The 26,903-nt window shown below is 61.0% G+C and overlaps 1 protein-coding gene across 1 annotated transcript in view; it reads left to right on the top strand.

Moving 5' to 3' along the window:
* LOC139250045 (apical junction molecule ajm-1-like) overlaps window positions 1-26,903 on the top strand; it is a 123,541-nt gene that overhangs the window by 27,316 nt on the left and 69,322 nt on the right. The window lies entirely within an intron of this gene.

Genomic DNA, 26,903 nt, shown 5'->3' on the forward strand with positions numbered 1-26,903 from the left:
GACTCACCGACTGCCTCTCTGACTCACCGACCGACTCACCGACTGTCTCTCCGACTCACCGACTGTCTCTCCGACTCACCGACTGCCTCTCTGACTCACCGACCGACTCACCGACTGTCTCTCCGACTCACCGACTGTCTCTCCGACTCACCGACTGTCTCTCCGACTCACCGACTGTCTCTCCGACTCACCGACCGTCTCTCCGACTCACCGACCGCCTCTCCGACTCACCGACCGTCTCTCCGACTCACCGACTGTCTCTCCGACTCACCGACTCACCGACTGTCTCTCCGACTCACCGACCGCCTCTCCGACTCACCGACCGTCTCTCCGACTCAACGACTGTCTCTCCGACTGACCGACTGCCACTCCGACTCACCGACTGTCTCTCCAACTCACCGACCGACTCTCCGACTCACCGACTGCCTCTCCGACTCACCGACCGCCTCTCCGACTCACCGACTGTCTCACGAACTCACCGACTGCCTCTCCGACTCACCGACTGTCTCTCCGACTCACCGACTGCCACTCCGACTCACCGACTGTCTTGCCGACTCACCGATTGTCTCTCCGACTCACCGACTGCCTCTCTGACTCAACGACCGACTCACCGACTGTCTCTCCGACTCACCGACTGTCTCTCCGACTCACCGACTGTCTCTCCGACTCACCGACTGTCTCTCCGACTCACCGACTGCCTCTCCGACTCACCGACCGTCTCACCGACTCACCGACTGTCTCTCCGACTCACCGACTGCCTCTCCGACTCACCGCCAAACCGACTGTCTCTCCGACTCACCGACTGTCTCACTGACTCACCGACCGTCTCACCGACTCACGGACTGTCTCTCCGACTCACCGACTGTCTCTCCAACTCACCGACTGCCTCTCTGACTCACCGACCGACTCACCGACTGTCTCTCCGACTCACCGACAGACTCTCCGACTCACCGACTGTCTCTCCGACTCACCGATTGTCTCTCCGACTCACCGACTGTCTCTCCGACTCACCGACTGCCTCTCCGACTCACCGAAAGTCTCACCGACTCACCGACTGTCTCTCCGACTCACCGACTGCCTCTCCGACTCACCGCCAAACCGACTTTCTCTCCGACTCACCGACTGTCTCACCGACTCACCGACCGTCTCACCGACTCACCAACTGTTTCTCCGACTCACCGATTGTCTCTCCGACTTACCGACCATCTCTCCGACTCACCGACTCACCGACTGTCTCTCCGACTCACCGACCGTCTCACCGACTCACCGACTGTCTCTCCGACTCACCGACCGTCTCTCCGACTCACCGACTGCCTCTCCGACTCACCGACTGTCTCTCCGACTCACCGACTGTCTCTCCGACTCACCGACTGCCTCTCTGACTCACCGACCGACTCACCGACTGTCTCTCCGACTCACCGACTGTCTCTCCGACTCACCGACTGTCTCTCCGACTCACCGATTGTCTCTCCGACTCACCGACTGTCTCTCCGACTCACCGACTGCCTCTCCGATTCACCGACTGTCTCTCCGACTCACCGACTGCCTCTCCGACTCACCGACTGCCTCTCCGACTCACCGACTGCCTCTCCGACTCAACGACTGCCTCTCCGACTCACGGACTGCCTCTCCGACTCACCGACTGCCTCTCTGACTCACTGACTGTCTCTCCGACTCACCGAATGCCTCTCCGACTCACCGACCATCTCACCGACTCACCGACCGTCTCTCCGACTCACCGACTGCCTCTCCGACTCACCGACAAACCGACTGTCTCTGCGATTCACCGACTCACCGACCGTCTCTCCGACTCACCGACCGTCTCTCCGACTCACCGACTGCCTCTCCGACTCACCGACTGCCTCACCGACTCACCGACTCACCGACTGTCTCTCCGACTCACCGACTCACCGACCGTCTCTCCGACTCACCGACCGTCTCTCCGACTCACCGACTCACCGACCGTCTCTCCGACTCACCGACTCACCGACTCACCGACTCACCGACTGTCTCTCCGACTCACCGACCGACTCGCCGACCGTCTCACCGACTCACCGACCGACTCACCGACTCACCGACCGTCTCACCGACTCACCGACTGTCTCTCCGACTCACCGACCGTCTCACCAACTCACCGACCGTCTCACCGACTCACCGACTGTCTCTCCAACTCACCGACTCTCTCGCCGACTCACCGACTGTCTCTCCGACTCACCGACTGCCTCTCTGACTCACCGACCGACTCACCGACTGTCTCTCCGACTCACCGACTGTCTCTCCGACTCACCGACTGCCTCTCTGACTCACCGACCGACTCACCGACTGTCTCTCCAACTCACCGATTGTCTCTCCGACTCACCGACTCACCGACTGTCTCTCCGACTCACCGACTGTCTCTCCGACTCACCGACCGTATCTCCGACTCACCGACCGCCTCTCCGACTCACCGACCGTCTCTCCGACTCACCGACTGTCTCTCCGACTCACCGACGGCCTCTCCGACTCACCGGCCGCCTCTCCGACTCACCGACCGTCTCTCCGACTCACCGACCGTCTCTCCGACTCACCGACCGTCTCTCCGAATCACCGACTGTCTCTCCGACTCACCGACCGACTCACCGACTCACCGACCGTCTCACCAACTCACCGACCATCTCACCGAATCACCGACTGTCTCTCCGACTCACCGACCGTCTCACCAACTCACCGACCGTCTCACCGACTCACCGACTGTCTCTCCTACTCACCGACTGTCTTGCCGACTCACCGACTGTCTCTCCGACTCACCGACTGCCTCTCTGACTCACCGACCGACTCACCGACTGTCTCTCCGACTCACCGACTGTCTCTCCGACTCACCGACTGCCTCTCTGACTCACCGACCGACTCACCGACTGTCTCTCCGACTCACCGACTGTCTCTCCGACTCACCGACTGTCTCTCCGACTCACCGACTGTCTCTCCGACTCACCGACCGTCTCTCCGACTCACCGACCGCCTCTCCGACTCACCGACCGTCTCTCCGACTCACCGACTGTCTCTCCGACTCACCGACTCACCGACTGTCTCTCCGACTCACCGACCGCCTCTCCGACTCACCGACCGTCTCTCCGACTCAACGACTGTCTCTCCGACTGACCGACTGCCACTCCGACTCACCGACTGTCTCTCCAACTCACCGACCGACTCTCCGACTCACCGACTGCCTCTCCGACTCACCGACCGCCTCTCCGACTCACCGACTGTCTCACGAACTCACCGACTGCCTCTCCGACTCACCGACTGTCTCTCCGACTCACCGACTGCCACTCCGACTCACCGACTGTCTCTCCGACTCACGGACTGTCTCTCTGACTCAACGACCGACTCACCGACTGTCTCTCCGACTCACCGACTGTCTCTCCGACTCACCGACTGTCTCTCCGACTCACCGACTGTCTCTCCGACTCACCGACTGCCTCTCCGACTCACCGACCGTCTCACCGACTCACCGACTGTCTCTCCGACTCACCGACTGCCTCTCCGACTCACCGCCAAACCGACTGTCTCTCCGACTCACCGACTGTCTCACTGACTCACCGACCGTCTCACCGACTCACGGACTGTCTCTCCGACTCACCGACTGTCTCTCCAACTCACCGACTGCCTCTCTGACTCACCGACCGACTCACCGACTGTCTCTCCGACTCACCGACAGACTCTCCGACTCACCGACTGTCTCTCCGACTCACCGATTGTCTCTCCGACTCACCGACTGTCTCTCCGACTCACCGACTGCCTCTCCGACTCACCGAAAGTCTCACCGACTCACCGACTGTCTCTCCGACTCACCGACTGCCTCTCCGACTCACCGCCAAACCGACTTTCTCTCCGACTCACCGACTGTCTCACCGACTCACCGACCGTCTCACCGACTCACCAACTGTTTCTCCGACTCACCGATTGTCTCTCCGACTTACCGACCATCTCTCCGACTCACCGACTCACCGACTGTCTCTCCGACTCACCGACCGTCTCACCGACTCACCGACTGTCTCTCCGACTCACCGACCGTCTCTCCGACTCACCGACTGCCTCTCCGACTCACCGACTGTCTCTCCGACTCACCGACTGTCTCTCCGACTCACCGACTGCCTCTCTGACTCACCGACCGACTCACCGACTGTCTCTCCGACTCACCGACTGTCTCTCCGACTCACCGACTGTCTCTCCGACTCACCGATTGTCTCTCCGACTCACCGACTGCCTCTCCGACTCACCGACTGCCTCTCCGATTCACCGACTGTCTCTCCGACTCACCGACTGCCTCTCCGACTCACCGACTGCCTCTCCGACTCACCGACTGCCTCTCCGACTCAACGACTGCCTCTCCGACTCACGGACTGCCTCTCCGACTCACCGACTGCCTCTCTGACTCACCGACTGTCTCTCCGACTCACCGAATGCCTCTCCGACTCACCGACCATCTCACCGACTCACCGACCGTCTCTCCGACTCACCGACTGCCTCTCCGACTCACCGACAAACCGACTGTCTCTGCGATTCACCGACTCACCGACCGTCTCTCCGACTCACCGACCGTCTCTCCGACTCACCGACTGCCTCTCCGACTCACCGACTGCCTCACCGACTCACCGACTCACCGACTGTCTCTCCGACTCACCGACTCACCGACCGTCTCTCCGACTCACCGACCGTCTCTCCGACTCACCGACTCACCGACCGTCTCTCCGACTCACCGACTCACCGACTCACCGACTCACCGACTGTCTCTCCGACTCACCGACCGACTCGCCGACCGTCTCACCGACTCACCGACCGACTCACCGACTCACCGACCATCTCACCGACTCACCGACTGTCTCTCCGACTCACCGACCGTCTCACCAACTCACCGACCGTCTCACCGACTCACCGACTGTCTCTCCAACTCACCGACTCTCTCGCCGACTCACCGACTGTCTCTCCGACTCACCGACTGCCTCTCTGACTCACCGACCGACTCACCGACTGTCTCTCCGACTCACCGACTGTCTCTCCGACTCACCGACTGCCTCTCTGACTCACCGACCGACTCACCGACTGTCTCTCCAACTCACCGATTGTCTCTCCGACTCACCGACTCACCGACTGTCTCTCCGACTCACCGACTGTCTCTCCGACTCACCGACCGTATCTCCGACTCACCGACCGCCTCTCCGACTCACCGACCGTCTCTCCGACTCACCGACTGTCTCTCCGACTCACCGACTCACCGACTGTCTCTCCGACTCAATGACTGTCTCTCCGACTGACCGACTGCCACTCCGACTCACCGACTGTCTCTCCAACTCACCGATTGTCTCTCCGACTCACCGACTCACCGACTGTCTCTCCGACTCACCGACTGTCTCTCCGACTCACCGACCGTCTCTCCGACTCACCGACCGCCTCTCCGACTCACCGACCGTCTCTCCGACTCACCGACTGTCTCTCCGACTCACCGACTCACCGACTGTCTCTCCGACTCAATGACTGTCTCTCCGACTGACCGACTGTCTCTCCAACTCACCGACCGACTCTCCGACTCGCCGACTGCCTCTCCGACTCACCGACCGCCTCTCCGACTCACTGACTGTCTCACGAACTCACCGACTGCCACTCCGACTCACCGACTGTCTCTCCGACTCACCGACCGCCTCTCCGACTCACCGACTGTCTCTCCGACTCACCGACTGCCACTCCGACTCACCGACTGTCTCTCCGACTCACGGACTGTCTCGCCGACTCACCGACTGCCTCTCCGACTCACCGACTGCCTCTCCAACTCACCGACCGCCTCTCCGACTCACCGACTGTCTCACGAACTCACCGACTGCCTCTCCGACTCACCGACTGTCTCTCCGACTCACCGACTGCCACTCCGACTCACCGACTGTCTCTCCGACTCACGGACTGTCTCTCCGACTCACCGACTGTCTCTCCGACTCACCGACTGCCTCTCTGACTCACCGACCGACTCACCGACTGCCTCTCCGACTCACCGACTGTCTCTCCGACTCACCGACTGTCTCTCCGACTCACCGATTGTCTCTCCGACTTACCGACTGTCTCTCCGACTCACCGACCGCCTCTCCGACTCACTGACTGTCTCACGAACTCACCGCCTGCCTCTCCGACTCACCGACTGTCTCTCCGACTCACCGACTGCCACTCCGACTCACCGACTGTCTCTCCGACTCACGGACTGTCTCTCCGACTCACCGACTGTCTCTCCGACTCACCGACTGCCTCTCTGACTCACCGACCGACTCACCGACTGTCTCTCCGACTCACCGACTGTCTCTCTGACTCACCGACTGTCTCTCCGACTCACCGATTGTCTCTCCGACTCACCGACTGTCTCTCCGACTCACCGACTGCCTCTCTGACTCACCGACCGACTCACCGACTGTCTCTCCGACTCACCGACTGACTCTCTGACTCACCGACTGTCTCTCCGACTCACCGATTATCTCTCCGACTCACCGACTGTCTCTTCGACTCACCGACTGCCTCTCCGACTCACCGACCATCTCACCGACTCACCGACTGTCTCTCCAACTCACCGACTGCCTCTCCGACTCACCGCCAAACCGACTGTCTCTCCGACTCACCGACTGTCTCACCGACTTACCGACCGTCTCACGGACTCACGGACTGTCTGTCCGACTCACCGACTGTCTCTCCGACTCACCGATTGTCTCTCCCACTCACCGACTGTCTCTCCGACTCACCGACTGCCTCTCCGACTCACCGACCGTCTCACCGACTCACAGACCGTCTCACCGACTCACCAACTGTCTCTCCGACTCACCGACTGCCTCTCCGACTCACCGCCAAACCGACTGTCTCTCCGACTCACCGACTGTCTCACCGACTTACCGACCGTCTCACCGACTCACGGACTGTCTCGCCGACTCACCGACTGTCTCTCCGACTCACCGACTGCCTCTCTGACTCACCGACCGACTCACCGACTGTCTCTCCGACTCACCGATTGTCTCTCCCACTCACCGACTGTCTCTCCAACTCACCGATTGTCTCTCCGACTCACCGACTCACCGACTGTCTCTCCGACTCACCGACTGTCTCTCCGACTCACCGACCGTATCTCCGACTCACCGACCGCCTCTCCGACTCACCGACCGTCTCTCCGACTCACCGACTGTCTCTCCGACTCACCGACTCACCGACTGTCTCTCCGACTCAATGACTGTCTCTCCGACTGACCGACTGCCACTCCGACTCAACGACTGTCTCTCCAACTCACCGATTGTCTCTCTGACTCACCGACTCACCGACTGTCTCTCCGACTCACCGACTGTCTCTCCGACTCACCGACCGTCTCTCCGACTCACCGACCGCCTCTCCGACTCACCGACCGTCTCTCCGACTCACCGACTGTCTCTCCGACTCACCGACTCACCGACTGTCTCTCCGACTCAATGACTGTCTCTCCGACTGACCGACTGTCTCTCCAACTCACCGACCGACTCTCCGACTCGCCGACTGCCTCTCCGACTCACCGACCGCCTCTCCGACTCACTGACTGTCTCACGAACTCACCGACTGCCTCTCCGACTCACCGACTGTCTCTCCGACTCACCGACTGCCACTCCGACTCACCGACTGTCTCTCCGACTCACGGACTGTCTCTCCGACTCACCGACTGTCTCTCCGACTCACCGACTGCCTCTCTGACTCACCGACCGACTCACCGACTGCCTCTCCGACTCACCGACTGTCTCTCCGACTCACCGACTGTCTCTCCGACTCACCGATTGTCTCTCCGACTTACCGACTGTCTCTCCGACTCACCGACCGCCTCTCCGACTCACTGACTGTCTCACAAACTCACCGCCTGCCTCTCCGACTCACCGACTGTCTCTCCGACTCACCGACTGCCACTCCGACTCACCGACTGTCTCTCCGACTCACGGACTGTCTCTCCGACTCACCGACTGTCTCTCCGACTCACCGACTGTCTCTCCGACTCACCGACTGTCTCTCTGACTCACCGACTGTCTCTCCGACTCACCGATTGTCTCTCCGACTCACCGACTGTCTCTTCGACTCACCGACTGCCTCTCCGACTCACCGACCGTCTCACCGACTCACCGACTGTCTCTCCGACTCACCGACTGCCTCTCCGACTCACCGCCAAACCGACTGTCTCTCCGACTCACCGACTGTCTCACCGACTTACCGACCGTCTCACCGACTCACGGACTGTCTCTCCGACTCACCGACTGTATCTCCGACTCACCGACTGCCTCTCCGACTCACCGACTGTCTCTCCGACTCACCGATTGTCTCTCTGACCCACCGACCGACTCACCGACTGTCTCTCCGACTCACCGACTGTCTCTCCGACTCACCGACTGTCTCTCCGACTCACCGATTGTCTCTCCCACTCACCGACTGTCTCTCCGACTCACCGACTGCATCTCCGACTCACCGACCGTCTCACCGACTCACAGACCGTCTCACCGACTCACCAACTGTCTCTCCCACTCACCGACTGTCTCTCCGACTCACCGACTGTCTCTCCGACTCACCGACTGTCTCTCCGACTCACCAACTGTCTCTCCGACTCACCGATTGTCTCTCCCACTCACCGACTGTCTCTCCGACTCACCGACTGTCTCTCCGACTCACCGACTGTCTCTCCGACTCACCGACTGTCTCTCCGACTCACCGACTGTCTCTCCGACTCACCGACTGTCTCTCCGACTCACCGATTGTCTCTCCCACTCACCGACTGTCTCTCCGACTCACCGACTGCCTCTCCGACTCACCGCAAAACCGACTGTCTCTCCGACTCACCGACTGTCTCTCCGACTCACCGACCATCTCTCCGACTCACCGACCGTCTCTCCGAATCACCGACTGTCTCTCCGACTCACCGACCGACTCACCGACTCACCGACCGTCTCTCCGACTCACCGACCGTCTCTCCGACTCACCGACCGTCTCTCCGACTCACCGACCGTCTCTCCGAATCACCGACTGTCTCTCCGACTCACCGACCGACTCACCGACTCACCGACCGTCTCACCAACTCACCGACCGTCTCACCGAATCACCGACTCTCTCTCCGACTCACCGACCGTCTCACCAACTCACCGACCGTCTCACCGACTCACCGACTGTCTCTCCTACTCACCGACTGTCTTGCCGACTCACCGACTGTCTCTCCTACTCACCGACTGTCTTGCCGACTCACCGACTGCCTCTCTGACTCACCGACCGACTCACCGACTGTCTCTCCGACTCACCGACTGTCTCTCCGACTCACCGACTGCCTCTCTGACTCACCGACCGACTCACCGACTGTCTCTCCGACTCACCGACTGTCTCTCCGACTCACCGACTGTCTCTCCGACTCACCGACTGTCTCTCCGACTCACCGACCGCCTCTCCGACTCACCGACCGTCTCTCCGACTCACCGACTCACCGACTGTCTCTCCGACTCACCGACCGCCTCTCCGACTCACCGACCGTCTCTCCGACTCAACGACTGTCTCTCCGACTGACCGACTGCCACTCCGACTCACCGACTGTCTCTCCAACTCACCGACCGACTCTCCGACTCACCGACTGCCTCTCCGACTCACCGACCGCCTCTCCGACTCACCGACTGTCTCACGAACTCACCGACTGCCTCTCCGACTCACCGACTGTCTCTCCGACTCACCGACTGCCACTCCGACTCACCGACTGTCTCTCCGACTCACGGACTGTCTCTCCGACTCACCGACTGTCTCTCCGACTCACCGACTGCCTCTCTGACTCAACGACCGACTCACCGACTGTCTCTCCGACTCACCGACTGTCTCTCCGACTCACCGACTGTCTCTCCGACTCACCGACTGTCTCTCCGACTCACCGACTGCCTCTCCGACTCACCGACCGTCTCACCGACTCACCGACTGTCTCTCCGACTCACCGACTGCCTCTCCGACTCACCGCCAAACCGACTGTCTCTCCGACTCACCGACTGTCTCACCGACTCACCGACCGTCTCACCGACTCACGGACTGTCTCTCCGACTCACCGACTGTCTCTCCAACTCACCGACTGCCTCTCTGACTCACCGACCGACTCACCGACTGTCTCTCCGACTCACCGACAGTCTCTCCGACTCACCGACTGTCTCTCCGACTCACCGATTGTCTCTCCGACTCACCGACTGTCTCTCCGACTCACCGACTGCCTCTCCGACTCACCGAAAGTCTCACCGACTCACCGACTGTCTCTCCGACTCACCGACTACCTCTCCGACTCACCGCCAAACCGACTTTCTCTCCGACTCACCGACTGTCTCACCGACTCACCGACCGTCTCACCGACTCACCAACTGTTTCTCCGACTCACCGATTGTCTCTCCGACTTACCGACCATCTCTCCGACTCACCGACTCACCGACTGTCTCTCCGACTCACCGACCGTCTCACCGACTCACCGACTGTCTCTCCGACTCACCGACCGTCTCTCCGACTCACCGACTGCCTCTCCGACTCACCGACTGTCTCTCCGACTCACCGACTGTCTCTCCGACTCACCGACTGCCTCTCTGACTCACCGACCGACTCACCGACTGTCTCTCCGACTCACCGACTGTCTCTCCGACTCACCGATTGTCTCTCCGACTCACCGACTGTCTCTCCGACTCACCGACTGCCTCTCCGATTCACCGACTGTCTCTCCGACTCACCGACTGCCTCTCCGACTCACCGACTGCCTCTCCGACTCACCGACTGCCTCTCCGACTCAACGACTGCCTCTCCGACTCACGGACTGCCTCTCCGACTCACCGACTGCCTCTCTGACTCACCGACTGTCTCTCCGACTCACCGAATGCCTCTCCGACTCACCGACCATCTCACCGACTCACCGACCGTCTCTCCGACTCACCGACTGCCTCTCCGACTCACCGACAAACCGACTGTCTCTGCGACTCACCGACTCACCGACCGTCTCTCCGACTCACCGACCGTCTCTCCGACTCACCGACTGCCTCTCCGACTCACCGACTCACCGACTCACCGACTGTCTCTCCGACTCACCGACTCACCGACCGTCTCTCCGACTCACCGACCGTCTCTCCGACTCACCGACTCACCGACCGTCTCTCCGACTCACCGACTCACCGACTCACCGACTCACCGACTGTCTCTCCGACTCACCGACCGACTCGCCGACCGTCTCACCGACTCACCGACCGACTCACCGACTCACCGACCGTCTCACCGACTCACCGACTGTCTCTCCGACTCACCGACCGTCTCACCAACTCACCGACCGTCTCACCGACTCACCGACTGTCTCTCCAACTCACCGACTCTCTCGCCGACTCACCGACTGTCTCTCCGACTCACCGACTGCCTCTCTGACTCACCGACCGACTCACCGACTGTCTCTCCGACTCACCGACTGTCTCTCCGACTCACCGACTGCCTCTCTGACTCACCGACCGACTCACCGACTGTCTCTCCAACTCACCGACTGTCTCTCCGACTCACCGACTCACCGACTGTCTCTCCGACTCACCGACTGTCTCTCCGACTCACCGACTGTCTCTCCGACTCACCGACGGCCTCTCCGACTCACCGGCCGCCTCTCCGACTCACCGACCGTCTCTCCGACTCACCGACCGTCTCTCCGACTCACCGACCATCTCTCCGAATCACCGACTGTCTCTCCGACTCACCGACCGACTCACCGACTCACCGACCGTCTCACCAACTCACCGACCGTCTCACCGAATCACCGACTGTCTCTCCGACTCACCGACCGTCTCACCAACTCACCGACCGTCTCACCGACTCACCGACTGTCTCTCCGACTCACCGACTGTCTTGCCGACTCACCGACTGTCTCTCCGACTCACCGACTGCCTCTCTGACTCACCGACCGACTCACCGACTGTCTCTCCGACTCACCGACTGTCTCTCCGACTCACCGACTGCCTCTCTGACTCACCGACCAACTCACCGACTGTCTCTCCGACTCACCGACTGTCTCTCCGACTCACCGACTGTCTCTCCGACTCACCGACTGTCTCTCCGACTCACCGACTGTCTCTCCGACTCACCGACCGCCTCTCCGACTCACCGACCGTCTCTCCGACTCACCGACTCACCGACTGTCTCTCCGACTCACCGACCGCCTCTCCGACTCACCGACCGTCTCTCCGACTCAACGACTGTCTCTCCGACTGACCGACTGCCACTCCGACTCACCGACTGTCTCTCCAACTCACCGACCGACTCTCCGACTCACCGACTGCCTCTCCGACTCACCGACCGCCTCTCCGACTCACCGACTGTCTCACGAACTCACCGACTGCCTCTCCGACTCACCGACTGTCTCTCCGACTCACCGACTGCCACTCCGACTCACCGACTGTCTCTCCGACTCACGGACTGTCTCTCCGACTCACCGACTGTCTCTCCGACTCACCGACTGCCTCTCTGACTCAACGACCGACTCACCGACTGTCTCTCCGACTCACCGACTGTCTCTCCGACTCACCGACTGTCTCTCCGACTCACCGACTGTCTCTCCGACTCACCGACTGCCTCTCCGACTCACCGACCGTCTCACCGACTCACCGACTGTCTCTCCGACTCACCGACTGCCTCTCCGACTCACCGCCAAACCGACTGTCTCTCCGACTCACCGACTGTCTCACCGACTCACCGACCGTCTCACCGACTCACGGACTGTCTCTCCGACTCACCGACTGTCTCTCCAACTCACCGACTGCCTCTCTGACTCACCGACCGACTCACCGACTGTCTCTCCGACTCACCGACAGACTCTCCGACTCACCGACTGTCTCTCCGACTCACCGATTGTCTCTCCGACTCACCGACTGTCTCTCCGACTCACCGACTGCCTCTCCGACTCACCGAAAGTCTCACCGACTCACCGACTGTCTCTCCGACTCACCGACTGCCTCTCCAACTCACCGCCAAACCGACTTTCTCTCCGACTCACCGACTGTCTCACCGACTCACCGACCGTCTCACCGACTCACCAACTGTTTCTCCGACTCACCGATTGTCTCTCCGACTTACCGACCATCTCTCCGACTCACCGACTCACCGACTGTCTCTCCGACTCACCGACCGTCTCACCGACTCACCGACTGTCTCTCCGACTCACCGACCGTCTCTCCGACTCACCGACTGCCTCTCCGACTCACCGACTGTCTCTCCGACTCACCAACTGTCTCTCCGACTCACCGACTGCCTCTCTGACTCACCGACCGACTCACCGACTGTCTCTCCGACTCACCGACTGTCTCTCCGACTCACCGACTGTCTCTCCGACTCACCGATTGTCTCTCCGACTTACCGACCATCTCTCCGACTCACCGACTCACCGACTGTCTCTCCGACTCACCGACCGTCTCACCGACTCACCGACTGTCTCTCCGACTCACCGACCGTCTCTCCGACTCACCGACTGCCTCTCCGACTCACCGATTGTCTCTCCGATTCACCGACTGTCTCTCCGACTCACCGACTGTCTCTCCGACTCACGGACTGCCTCTCCGACTCACCGACTGCCTCTCTGACTCACCGACTGTCTCTCCGACTCACCGAATGCCTCTCCGACTCACCGACCATCTCACCGACTCACCGACCGTCTCTCCGACTCACCGACTGCCTCTCCGACTCACCGACAAACCGACTGTCTCTGCGATTCACCGACTCACCGACCGTCTCTCCGACTCACCGACCGTCTCTCCGACTCACCGACTGCCTCTCCGACTCACCGACTGCCTCACCGACTCACCGACTCACCGACTGTCTCTCCGACTCACCGACTCACCGACCGTCTCTCCGACTCACCGACCGTCTCTCCGACTCACCGACTCACCGACCGTCTCTCCGACTCACCGACTCACCGACTCACCGACTCACCGACTGTCTCTCCGACTCACCGACCGACTCGCCGACCGTCTCACCGACTCACCGACCGACTCACCGACTCACCGACCGTCTCACCGACTCACCGACTGTCTCTCCGACTCACCGACCGTCTCACCAACTCACCGACCGTCTCACCGACTCACCGACTGTCTCTCCAACTCACCGACTCTCTCGCCGACTCACCGACTGTCTCTCCGACTCACCGACTGCCTCTCTGACTCACCGACCGACTCACCGACTGTCTCTCCGACTCACCGACTGTCTCTCCGACTCACCGACTGCCTCTCTGACTCACCGACCGACTCACCGACTGTCTCTCCAACTCACCGATTGTCTCTCCGACTCACCGACTCACCGACTGTCTCTCCGACTCACCGACTGTCTCTCCGACTCACCGACCGTATCTCCGACTCACCGACCGCCTCTCCGACTCACCGACCGTCTCTCCGACTCACCGACTGTCTCTCCGACTCACCGACTCACTGACTGTCTCTCCGACTCAATGACTGTCTCTCCGACTGACCGACTGCCACTCCGACTCACCGACTGTCTCTCCAACTCACCGATTGTCTCTCCGACTCACCGACTCACCGACTGTCTCTCCGACTCACCGACTGTCTCTCCGACTCACCGACCGTCTCTCCGACTCACCGACCGCCTCTCCGACTCACCGACCGTCTCTCCGACTCACCGACTGTCTCTCCGACTCACCGACTCACCGACTGTCTCTCCGACTCAATGACTGTCTCTCCGACTGACCGACTGTCTCTCCAACTCACCGACCGACTCTACGACTCACCGACTGCCTCTCCGACTCACCGACCGCCTCTCCGACTCACTGACTGTCTCACGAACTCACCGACTGCCACTCCGACTCACCGACTGTCTCTCCGACTCACCGACCGCCTCTCCGACTCACCGACTGTCTCTCCGACTCACCGACTGCCACTCCGACTCACCGACTGTCTCTCCGACTCACCGACTGCCACTCCGACTCACCGACTGTCTCTCCGACTCACCGACTGCCACTCCGACTCACCGACTGTCTCTCCGACTCACGGACTGTCTCTCCGACTCACCGACTGCCTCTCCGACTCACCGACTGCCTCTCCGACTCACCGACCGCCTCTCCGACTCACCGACTGTCTCACGAACTCACCGACTGCCTCTCCGACTCACCGACTGTCTCTCCGACTCACCGACTGCCACTCCGACTCACCGACTGTCTCTCCGACTCACGGACTGTCTCTCCGACTCACCGACTGTCTCTCCGACTCACCGACTGCCTCTCTGACTCACCGACCGACTCACCGACTGCCTCTCCGACTCACCGACTGTCTCTCCGACTCACCGACTGTCTCTCCGACTCACCGATTGTCTCTCCGACTTACCGACTGTCTCTCCGACTCACCGACCGCCTCTCCGACTCACTGACTGTCTCACGAACTCACCGCCTGCCTCTCCGACTCACCGACTGTCTCTCCGACTCACCGACTGCCACTCCGACTCACCGACTGTCTCTCCGACTCACGGACTGTCTCTCCGACTCACCGACTGTCTCTCCGACTCACCGACTGCCTCTCTGACTCACCGACCGACTCACCGACTGTCTCTCCGACTCACCGATTGTCTCTCTGACTCACCGACTGTCTCTCCGACTCACCGATTGTCTCTCCGACTCACCGACTGTCTCTCCGACTCACCGACTGCCTCTCTGACTCACCGACCGACTCACCGACTGTCTCTCCGACTCACCGACTGTCTCTCTGACTCACCGACTGTCTCTCCGACTCACCGATTGTCTCTCCGACTCACTGACTGTCTCTTCGACTCACCGACTGCCTCTCCGACTCACCGACCGTCTCACCGACTCACCGACTGTCTCTCCGACTCACCGACTGCCTCTCCGACTCACCGCCAAACCGACTGTCTCTCCGACTCACCGACTGTCTCACCGACTTACCGACCGTCTCACGGACTCACGGACTGTCTCTCCGACTCACCGACTGTCTCTCCGACTCACCGATTGTCTCTCCCACTCACCGACTGTCTCTCCGACTCACCGACTGCCTCTCCGACTCACCGACCGTCTCACCGACTCACAGACCGTCTCACCGACTCACCAACTGTCTCTCCGACTCACCGACTGCCTCTCCGACTCACCGCCAAACCGACTGTCTCTCCGACTCACCGACTGTCTCACCGACTTACCGACCGTCTCACCGACTCACGGACTGTCTCGCCGACTCACCGACTGTCTCTCCGACTCACCGACTGCCTCTCTGACTCACCGACCGACTCACCGACTGTCTCTCCGACTCACCGATTGTCTCTCCCACTCACCGACTGTCTCTCCAACTCACCGATTGTCTCTCCGACTCACCGACTCACCGACTGTCTCTCCGACTCACCGACTGTCTCTCCGACTCACCGACCGTATCTCCGACTCACCGACCGCCTCTCCGACTCACCGACCGTCTCTCCGACTCACCGACTGTCTCTCCGACTCACCGACTCACCGACTGTCTCTCCGACTCAATGACTGTCTCTCCGACTGACCGACTGCCACTCCGACTCACCGACTGTCTCTCCAACTCACCGATTCTCTCTCCGACTCACCGACTCACCGACTGTCTCTCCGACTCACCGACTGTCTCTCCGACTCACCGACCGTCTCTCCGACTCACCGACCGCCTCTCCGACTCACCGACCGTCTCTCCGACTCACCGACTGTCTCTCCGACTCACCGACTCACCGACTGTTTCTCCGACTCAATGACTGTCTCTCCGACTGACCGACTGTCTCTCCAACTCACTGACCGACTCTCCGACTCGCCGACTGCCTCTCCGACTCACCGACTGTCTCTCCGACTCACTGACTGTCTCACGAACTCACCGACTGCCTCTCCGACTCACCGACTGTCTCTCCGACTCACCGACTGCCACTCCGACTCACCGACTGTCTCTCCGACTCACGGACTGTCTCTCCGACTCACCGACTGTCTCTCCGACTCACCGACCGCCTCTCCGACTCACTGACTGTCTCACGAACTCACCGACTGCCTCTCCGACTCACCGACTGTCTCTCCGACTCACCGACTGCCACTCCGACTCACCGACTGTCTCTCCGACTCACCGACTGTCTCTCCGACTCACCGACTGCCTCTCTGACTCACCGACCGACTCACCGACTGCCTCTCCGACTCACCGACTGTCTCTCCGACTCACCGACTGTCTCTCCGACTCACCGATTGTCTCTCCGACTTACCGACTGTCTCTCCGACTCAGCGACCGCCTCTCCGACTCACTGACTGTCTCACGAACTCACCGCCTGCCTCTCCGACTCACCGACTGTCTCTCCGACTCACCGACTGCCACTCCGACTCACCGACTGTCTCTCCGACTCACGGACTGTCTCTCCGACTCACCGACTGTCTCTCCGACTCACCGACTGTCTCTCCGACTCACCGACTGTCTCTCTGACTCACCGACTGTCTCTCCGACTCACCGATTGTCTCTCCGACTCACCGACTGTCTCTTCGACTCACCGACTGCCTCTCCGACTCACCGACCGTCTCACCGACTCACCGACTGTCTCTCCGACTCACCGACTGCCTCTCCGACTCACCGCCAAACCGACTGTCTCTCTGACTCACCGACTGTCTCACCGACTTACCGACCGTCTCACCGACTCACGGACTGTCTCTCCGACTCACCGACTGTCTCTCCGACTCACCGACTGCCTCTCCGACTCACCGACTGTCTCTCCGACTCACCGATTGTCTCTCTGACTCACCGACCGACTCACCGACTGTCTCTCCGACTCACCGACTGTCTCTCCGACTCACCGACTGTCTCTCCGACTCACCGATTGTCTCTCCCACTCACCGACTGTCTCTCCGACTCTCCGACTGCCTCTCCGACTCACCGACCGTCTCACCGACTCACAGACCGTCTCACCGACTCACCAACTGTCGCTCCGACTCACCGATTGTCTCTCCCACTCACCGACTGTCTCTCCGACTCACCGACTGTCTCTCCGACTCACCGACTGTCTCTCCGACTCACCGATTGTCTCTCCGACTTACCGACTGTCTCTCCGACTCACCGACCGCCTCTCCGACTCACTGACTGTCTCACGAACTCACCGCCTGCCTCTCCGACTCACCGACTGTCTCTCCGACTCACCGACTGCCACTACGACTCACCGACTGTCTCTCCGACTCACGGACTGTCTCTCCGACTCACCGACTGTCTCTCCGACTCACCGACTGCCTCTCTGACTCACCGACCGACTCACCGACTGTCTCTCCGACTCACCGACTGTCTCTCTGACTCACCGACTGTCTCTCCGACTCACCGATTGTCTCTCCGACTCACCGACTGTCTCTTCGACTCACCGACTGCCTCTCCGACTCACCGACCGTCTCACCGACTCACCGACTGTCTCTCCGACTCACCGACTGCCTCTCCGACTCACCGCCAAACCGACTGTCTCTCCGACTCACCGACTGTCTCACCGACTTACCGACCGTCTCACCGACTCACGGACTGTCTCTCCGACTCACCGACTGTGTCTCCGACTCACCGACTGCCTCTCTGACTCACCGACCGACTCACCGACTGTCTCTCCGACTCACCGACTGTCTCTCCGACTCACCGACTGTCTCTCCGACTCACCGATTGTCTCTCCCACTCACCGACTGTCTCTCCGACTCACCGACTGCCTCTCCGACTCACCGACCGTCTCACCGACTCACAGACCGTCTCACCGACTCACCAACTGTCTCTCCGACTCACCGATTGTCTCTCCCACTCACCGACTGTCTCTCCGACTCACCGACTGTCTCTCCGACTCACCGACTGTCTCTCCGACTCACCGATTGTCTCTCCCACTCACCGACTGTCTCTCCGACTCACCGACTGTCTCTCCGACTCACCGACTGTCTCTCCGACTCACCGACTGTCTGTCCGACTCACCGATTGTCTCTCCCACTCACCGACTGTCTCTCCGACTCACCGACTGCCTCTCCGACTCACCGCAAAACCGACTGTCTCTCCGACTCACCGACTGTCTCACCGACTCACAGGCCGTCTCACCGACTCACCAACTGTCTCTCCGACTCACCGACTGTCTCTCCGACTTACCGACCATCTCTCCGACTCACCGACTCACCGACTGTCTCTCCGAATCACTGACCGTCTCACCGACTCACCGACTGTCTCTCCGACTCACCGACCGTCTCTCCGACTCACCGACTGCCTCTCCGACTCACCGACTGCCACTCCGACTCACCGACTGACTCTCCGACTCACCGACTGCCTCTCCGATTCACCGACTGTCTCTCCGACTCACCGACTGCCTCTCCGACTCACCGACTGCCTCTCCGACTCACCGACTGCCTCTCCGACTCACCGACTGCCTCTCCGACTCACCGACTGCCTCTCCGACTCACCGACTGTCTCTCCGACTGACCGACTGCCTCTCCGACTCACCGACTGTCTCTCCGACTCACCGACTGTCTCTCCGACTCACCGACTGTCTCTCTGACTCACCGACTCACCGACTGTCTCTCCGACTCACCGACCGTCTCACCGAATCACCGACCATCTCACCGACTCACCGACTGTCTCTCCGACTCACCGACCATCTCACCGACTCACTGACTGTCTCTCCGACTCACCGACCGTCTCTCCGACTCACCGACCGTCTCACCAACTCATCGACCGTCTCACCAACTCACCGACTGTCTCTCCGACTCACCGACTCACCGACTGTCTCTCCGACTCACCGACTCACCGACCGACTCACCGACTCGCCGACCATCTCACCGACTCACCGACCGTCTCACCGACTCAACGACCGTTTCACCGACTCACCGACTGTCTCTCCGACTCACCGACTGTCTCTCCGACTCACCGACTGTCTCTCCGACTCACCGACTGCCTCTCTGACTCACCGACCGACTCACCGACTGTCTCTCCGACTCACCGACCGTCTCACCAACTCATCGACCGTCTCACCAACTCACCGACTGTCTCTCCGACTCACCGACTCACCGACTGTCTCTCCGACTCACCGACTCACCGACCGACTCACCGACTCGCCGACCATCTCACCGACTCACCGACCGTCTCACCGACTCAACGACCGTTTCACCGACTCACCGACTGTCTCTCCGACTCACCGACTGTCTCTCCGACTCACCGACTGTCTCTCCGACTCACCGACCGACTCACCGACTGTCTCTCCGACTCACCGACTGTCTCTCCAACTCACCGACTGTCTCTCCGACTCACCGACTGCCTCTCCGACTCACCGACTCACCGACTGTCTCTCCGACTCACCGACTGTCTCTCCGACTCACCGACTGTCTCTCCGACTCACCGACTGCCTCTCCGACTCACCGACCATCTCTCCGACTCACCGACTGTCTCTCCGACTCACCGACTGCCTCTCCGACTCACCGACCGCCTCTCCGACTCACCGACTGTCTCTCCAACTCACCGACTGTCTCTCTGACTCACCGACTGTCTCTCCGACTCACCGACTGCCTCTCTGACTCACCGACCGACTCACCGACTGTCTCTCCGACTCACCGACTGTCTCTCCGACTGACCGACTGCCTCTCCGACTCACCGACTACCTCTCCGACTCACCGACTGTCACTCCGACTCACCGACTGTCTCTCCGACTCACCGACTGTCTTTCCGACTCACCGACTGTCTCTCCGACTCACCGACTGCCTCTCTGACTCACCGACCGACTCACCGACTGTCTCTCCGACTCACCGACTGTCTCTCCGACTCACCGACTGCCTCTCCGACTCTCCGATTGTCTCACCGACTCACCGACTGCCTCTCCGACTCACCGACTGTCTCTCCGACTCACCGACTGCCTCTCCGACTCACCGACCGTCTCACCGACTCACCGACTGTCTCTCCGACTGACCGACCGTCTCACCGACTCACCGACTGTCTCTCCGACTCACCGACTGCCTCTCCGACTCACCGACCGTCTCACCGACTCACCGACTGTCTCTCCGACTCACCGACTGCCTCTCCGACTCACCGACCGTCTCACCGACTCACCGACTGTCTCTCCGACTCACCGACTGCCTCTCCGACTCACCGACAAACCTACTGTCTCTCCGACTCACCGACTCACCGACCGTCTCTCCGACTCACCGACCGTCTCTCCGACTCACCGACTGCCTCACCGACTCACCGACTCACCGACTGTCTCTCCGACTCACCGACTCACCGACCGTCTCTCCGACTCACCGACTCGCCGACCGTCTCACCGACTCACCGACCGACTCACCGACTCACCGACTGTCTCACCTACTCACCGACTGTCTCACCGACTCACCGACCGTCTCACCGACTCACCGACTGTCTCTCCGACTCACCGACTGTCTCTCCGACTCACCGACTGTCTCACCGACTCACCGACTGTCTCTCCGACTCACCGACCATCTCACCGACTCACCGACCGTCTCACCGACTCACCGACTGTCTCTCCGACTCACCGACTGTCTCTCCGACTCACCGACTGTCTCTCCGACTCACCGACTGCCTCTCTGACTCACCGTCCAACTCACCGACTGTCTCTCTGACTCACCGACTGTCTCTCTGACTTACCGACTGTCTCTCCGACTCACCGACTGCCTCTCCGACTCACCGACTCACCGACTGTCTCTCCGACTCACCGACTGTCTCTCCGACTCACCAACTGCCTCTCCGACTCACCGACTCACCGACTGTCTCTCCGACTCACCGACTGTCTCTCCGACTCACCGACCGCCTCTCCGACTCACCGACCGTCTCTCCGACTCACCGACTGTCTCTCCGTCTCACCGACTCATCGACTGTCTCTCCGACTCACCGACTGTCTCTCCGACTGACCGACTGCCACTCCGACTCACCGACTGTCTCTCCAACTCACCGACCGACTCTCCGACTCACCGACTGCCTCTCCGACTCACCGACCGCCTCTCCGACTCACCGACTGTCTCACGAACTCACCGACTGCCTCTCCGACTCACCGACTGTCTCTCCGACTCACCGACTGCCACTCTGACTCACCGACTGTCTCTCCGACTCACCGACTGTCTCTCCGACTCACCGACTGCCTCTCCGATTCACCGACTCTCTCTCCGACTCACCGACTGCCTCTCCGACTCACCGACTGCCTCTCCGACTCACCGACTGCCTCTCCGACTCACCGATTGCCTCTCCGACTCACCGACTGTCTCTCCGACTGACCGACTGCCTCTCCGACTCACCGACTGTCTCTCCAACTTACCGACTCACCGACTGTCTCTCTGACTCTCCGACTCACCGACTGTCTCTCCGACTCACCGACTGTCTCTCCGACTCACCGACTATCTCTCCGACTCACCGACTCACCGACTGTCTCTCCGACTCTCCGACTCACCGACTGTCTCTCCGACTCACCGACTATCTCTCCGACTCACCGACTCACCGACTGTCTCTCCGACTCTCCGACTCACCGACTCACCAACTGTCTCTCCGACTCACCAACTGCCTCTCCGACTCACCGACTGTTTCTCCGACTGTCTCTCCGACTCACCGACTGTCTCTCTGACTGTCTCTCCGACTCACCGACTGTCTCTCCGACTCACCGACTGTCTCTCTGACTCACCGACCGTCTCTCCGACTCACCAACTCACCGACTGTCTCTCCGACTCACCGACTCACCGACCGTCTCTCCGACTCACCGACCGTCTCTCCAACTCACCGACCGTCTCTCCGACTCACCGACTGCCTCTCCGACTCACCGACTCTCCGACTCACCGACTCACCGACTCACCGACTGTCTCTCCGACTCACCGACCGTCTCTCCGACTCACCGACTGCCTCTCCGACTCACCGACTGCCTCTCCGACTCACCCACTGTCTCTCCGACTCACCGACTGCCTCTCCGACTCACCGACTGTCTCACCGACTCACCGACTGCCTCTCGGACTCACCGACCTTCTCTCCGACTCACCGACTGTCTCACCGACTCACCGACTGCCTCTCCGACTCACCGACCGTCTCTCCGACTCACCGACTGTCTCTCCGACTCACCGACTGTCTCTCCGACTCACCGACTGTCTCTCCGACTCACCGACCGTCTCTCCGACTCACCGACCGCCTCTCCGACTCACCGACCGTCTCTCCGACTCACCGACTGTCTCTCCGACTCACCGACTCACCGACTGTCTCTCCGACTCAACGACTGTCTCTCCGACTGACCGACTGCCACTCCGACTCACCGACTGTCTCTCCAACTCACCGACCGACTCTCCGACTCACCGACTGCCTCTCCGACTCACCGACCGCCTCTCCGACTCACCGACTGTCTCACGAACTCACCGACTGCCTCTCCGACTCACCGACTGTCTCTCCGACTCACCGACTGCCACTCCGACTCACCGACTGTCTCTCCGACTCACGGACTGTCTCTCCGACTCACCGACTGTCTCTCCGACTCACCGACTGCCTCTCTGACTCAACGACCGACTCACCGACTGTCTCTCCGACTCACCGACTGTCTCTCCGACTCACCGACTGTCTCTCCGACTCACCGACTGTCTCTCCGACTCACCGACTGCCTCTCCGACTCACCGACCGTCTCACCGACTCACCGACTGTCTCTCCGACTCACCGACTGCCTCTCCGACTCACCGCCAAACCGACTGTCTCTCCGACTCACCGACTGTCTCACCGACTCACCGACCGTCTCACCGACTCACGGACTGTCTCTCCGACTCACCGACTGTCTCTCCAACTCACCGACTGCCTCTCTGACTCACCGACCGACTCACCGACTGTCTCTCCGACTCACCGACTGTCTCTCCGACTCACCGACTGTCTCTCCGACTCACCGATTGTCTCTCCGACTCACCGACTGTCTCTCCGACTCACCGACTGCCTCTCCGACTCACCGAAAGTCTCACCGACTCACCGACTGTCTCTCCGACTCACCGACTGCCTCTCCGACTCACCGCCAAACCGACTTTCTCTCCGACTCACCGACTGTCTCACCGACTCACCGACCGTCTCACCGACTCACCAACTGTCTCTCCGACTTACCGACCATCTCTCCGACTCACCGACTCACCGACTGTCTCTCCGACTCACCGACCGTCTCACCGACTCACCGACTGTCTCTCCGACTCACCGACCGTCTCTCCGACTCACCGACTGCCTCTCCGACTCACCGACTGTCTCTCCGACTCACCGACTGTCTCTCCGACTCACCGACTGCCTCTCTGACTCACCGACCGACTCACCGACTGTCTCTCCGACTCACCGACTGTCTCTCCGACTCACCGACTGTCTCTCCGACTCACCGATTGTCTCTCCGACTCACCGACTGTCTCTCCGACTCACCGACTGCCTCTCCGATTCACCGACTGTCTCTCCGACTCACCGACTGCCTCTCCGACTCACCGACTGCCTCTCCGACTCACCGACTGCCTCTCCGACACAACGACTGCCTCTCCGACTCACGGACTGCCTCTCCGACTCACCGACTGCCTCTCCGACTCACCGACTGCCTCTCTGACTCACCGACCGACTCACCGACTGTCTCTCCGACTCACCGACTGTCTCTCCGACTCACCGACTGTCTCTCCGACTCACCGATTGTCTCTCCGACTCACCGACTGTCTCTCCGACTCACCGACTGCCTCTCCGATTCACCGACTGTCTCTCCGACTCACCGACCGTCTCTCCGACTCACCGACCGCCTCTCCGACTCACCGACCGTCTCTCCGACTCACCGACTGTCTCTCCGACTCACCGACTCACCGACTGTCTCTCCGACTCAACGACTGTCTCTCCGACTGACCGACTGCCACTCCGACTCACCGACTGTCTCTCCAACTCACCGACCGACTCTCCGACTCACCGACTGCCTCTCCGACTCACCGACCGCCTCTCCGACTCACCGACTGTCTCACGAACTCACCGACTGCCTCTCCGACTCACCGACTGTCTCTCCGACTCACCGACTGCCACTCCGACTCACCGACTGTCTCTCCGACTCACGGACTGTCTCTCCGACTCACCGACTGTCTCTCCGACTCACCGACTGCCTCTCTGACTCAACGACCGACTCACCGACTGTCTCTCCGACTCACCGACTGTCTCTCCGACTCACCGACTGTCTCTCCGACTCACCGACTGTCTCTCCGACTCACCGACTGCCTCTCCGACTCACCGACCGTCTCACCGACTCACCGACTGTCTCTCCGACTCACCGACTGCCTCTCCGACTCACCGCCAAACCGACTGTCTCTCCGACTCACCGACTGTCTCACCGACTCACCGACCGTCTCACCGACTCACGGACTGTCTCTCCGACTCACCGACTGTCTCTCCAACTCACCGACTGCCTCTCTGACTCACCGACCGACTCACCGACTGTCTCTCCGACTCACCGACTGTCTCTCCGACTCACCGACTGTCTCTCCGACTCACCGATTGTCTCTCCGACTCACCGACTGTCTCTCCGACTCACCGACTGCCTCTCCGACTCACCGAAAGTCTCACCGACTCACCGACTGTCTCTCCGACTCACCGACTGCCTCTCCGACTCACCGCCAAACCGACTTTCTCTCCGACTCACCGACTGTCTCACCGACTCACCGACCGTCTCACCGACTCACCAACTGTCTCTCCGACTTACCGACCATCTCTCCGACTCACCGACTCACCGACTGTCTCTCCGACTCACCGACCGTCTCACCGACTCACCGACTGTCTCTCCGACTCACCGACCGTCTCTCCGACTCACCGACTGCCTCTCCGACTCACCGACTGTCTCTCCGACTCACCGACTGTCTCTCCGACTCACCGACTGCCTCTCTGACTCACCGACCGACTCACCGACTGTCTCTCCGACTCACCGACTGTCTCTCCGACTCACCGACTGTCTCTCCGACTCACCGATTGTCTCTCCGACTCACCGACTGTCTCTCCGACTCACCGACTGCCTCTCCGATTCACCGACTGTCTCTCCGACTCACCGACTGCCTCTCCGACTCACCGACTGCCTCTCCGACTCACCGACTGCCTCTCCGACACAACGACTGCCTCTCCGACTCACGGACTGCCTCTCCGACTCACCGACTGCCTCTCTGACTCACCGACTGTCTCTCCGACTCACCGACTGCCTCTCCGACTCACCGACCGTCTCACCGACTCACCGACCGTCTCTCCGACTCACCGACTGCCTCTCCGACTCACCGACAAACCGACTGTCTCTGCGACTCACCGACTCACCGACCGTCTCTCCGACTCACCGACCGTCTCTCCGACTCACCGACTGCCTCTCCGACTCACCGACTGCCTCACCGACTCACCGACTCACCGACTGTCTCTCCGACTCACCGACTCACCGACCGTCTCTCCGACTCACCGACCGTCTCTCCGACTCACCGACTCACCGACTCACCGACTCACCGACTGTCTCTCCAACTCACCGACCGACTCGCCGACCGTCTCACCGACTCACCGACCGACTCACCGACTCACCGACCGTCTCACCGACTCACCGACTGTCTCTCCGACTCACCGACCGTCTCACCAACTCACCGACCGTCTCACCGACTCACCGACTGTCTCTCCAACTCACCGACTCTCTCGCCGACTCACCGACTGTCTCACCGACTCACCGACTGCCTCTCTGACTCACCGACCGACTCACCGACTGTCTCTCCGACTCACCGACTGTCTCTCCGACTCACCGACTGCCTCTCTGACTCACCGACCGACTCACCGACTGTCTCTCCGACTCACCGACTGTCTCTCCGACTCACCGACTGTCTCTCCGACTCACCGACCGCCTCTCCAACTCACCGACCGTCTCTCCGACTCACCGACTGTCTCTCCGACTCACCGACTCACCGACTGTCTCTC

The sequence above is a fragment of the Pristiophorus japonicus genome, unplaced genomic scaffold (genome assembly GCF_044704955.1).
Source record: "Pristiophorus japonicus isolate sPriJap1 unplaced genomic scaffold, sPriJap1.hap1 HAP1_SCAFFOLD_340, whole genome shotgun sequence".
Classification (NCBI taxonomy): domain Eukaryota; kingdom Metazoa; phylum Chordata; class Chondrichthyes; family Pristiophoridae; genus Pristiophorus; species Pristiophorus japonicus.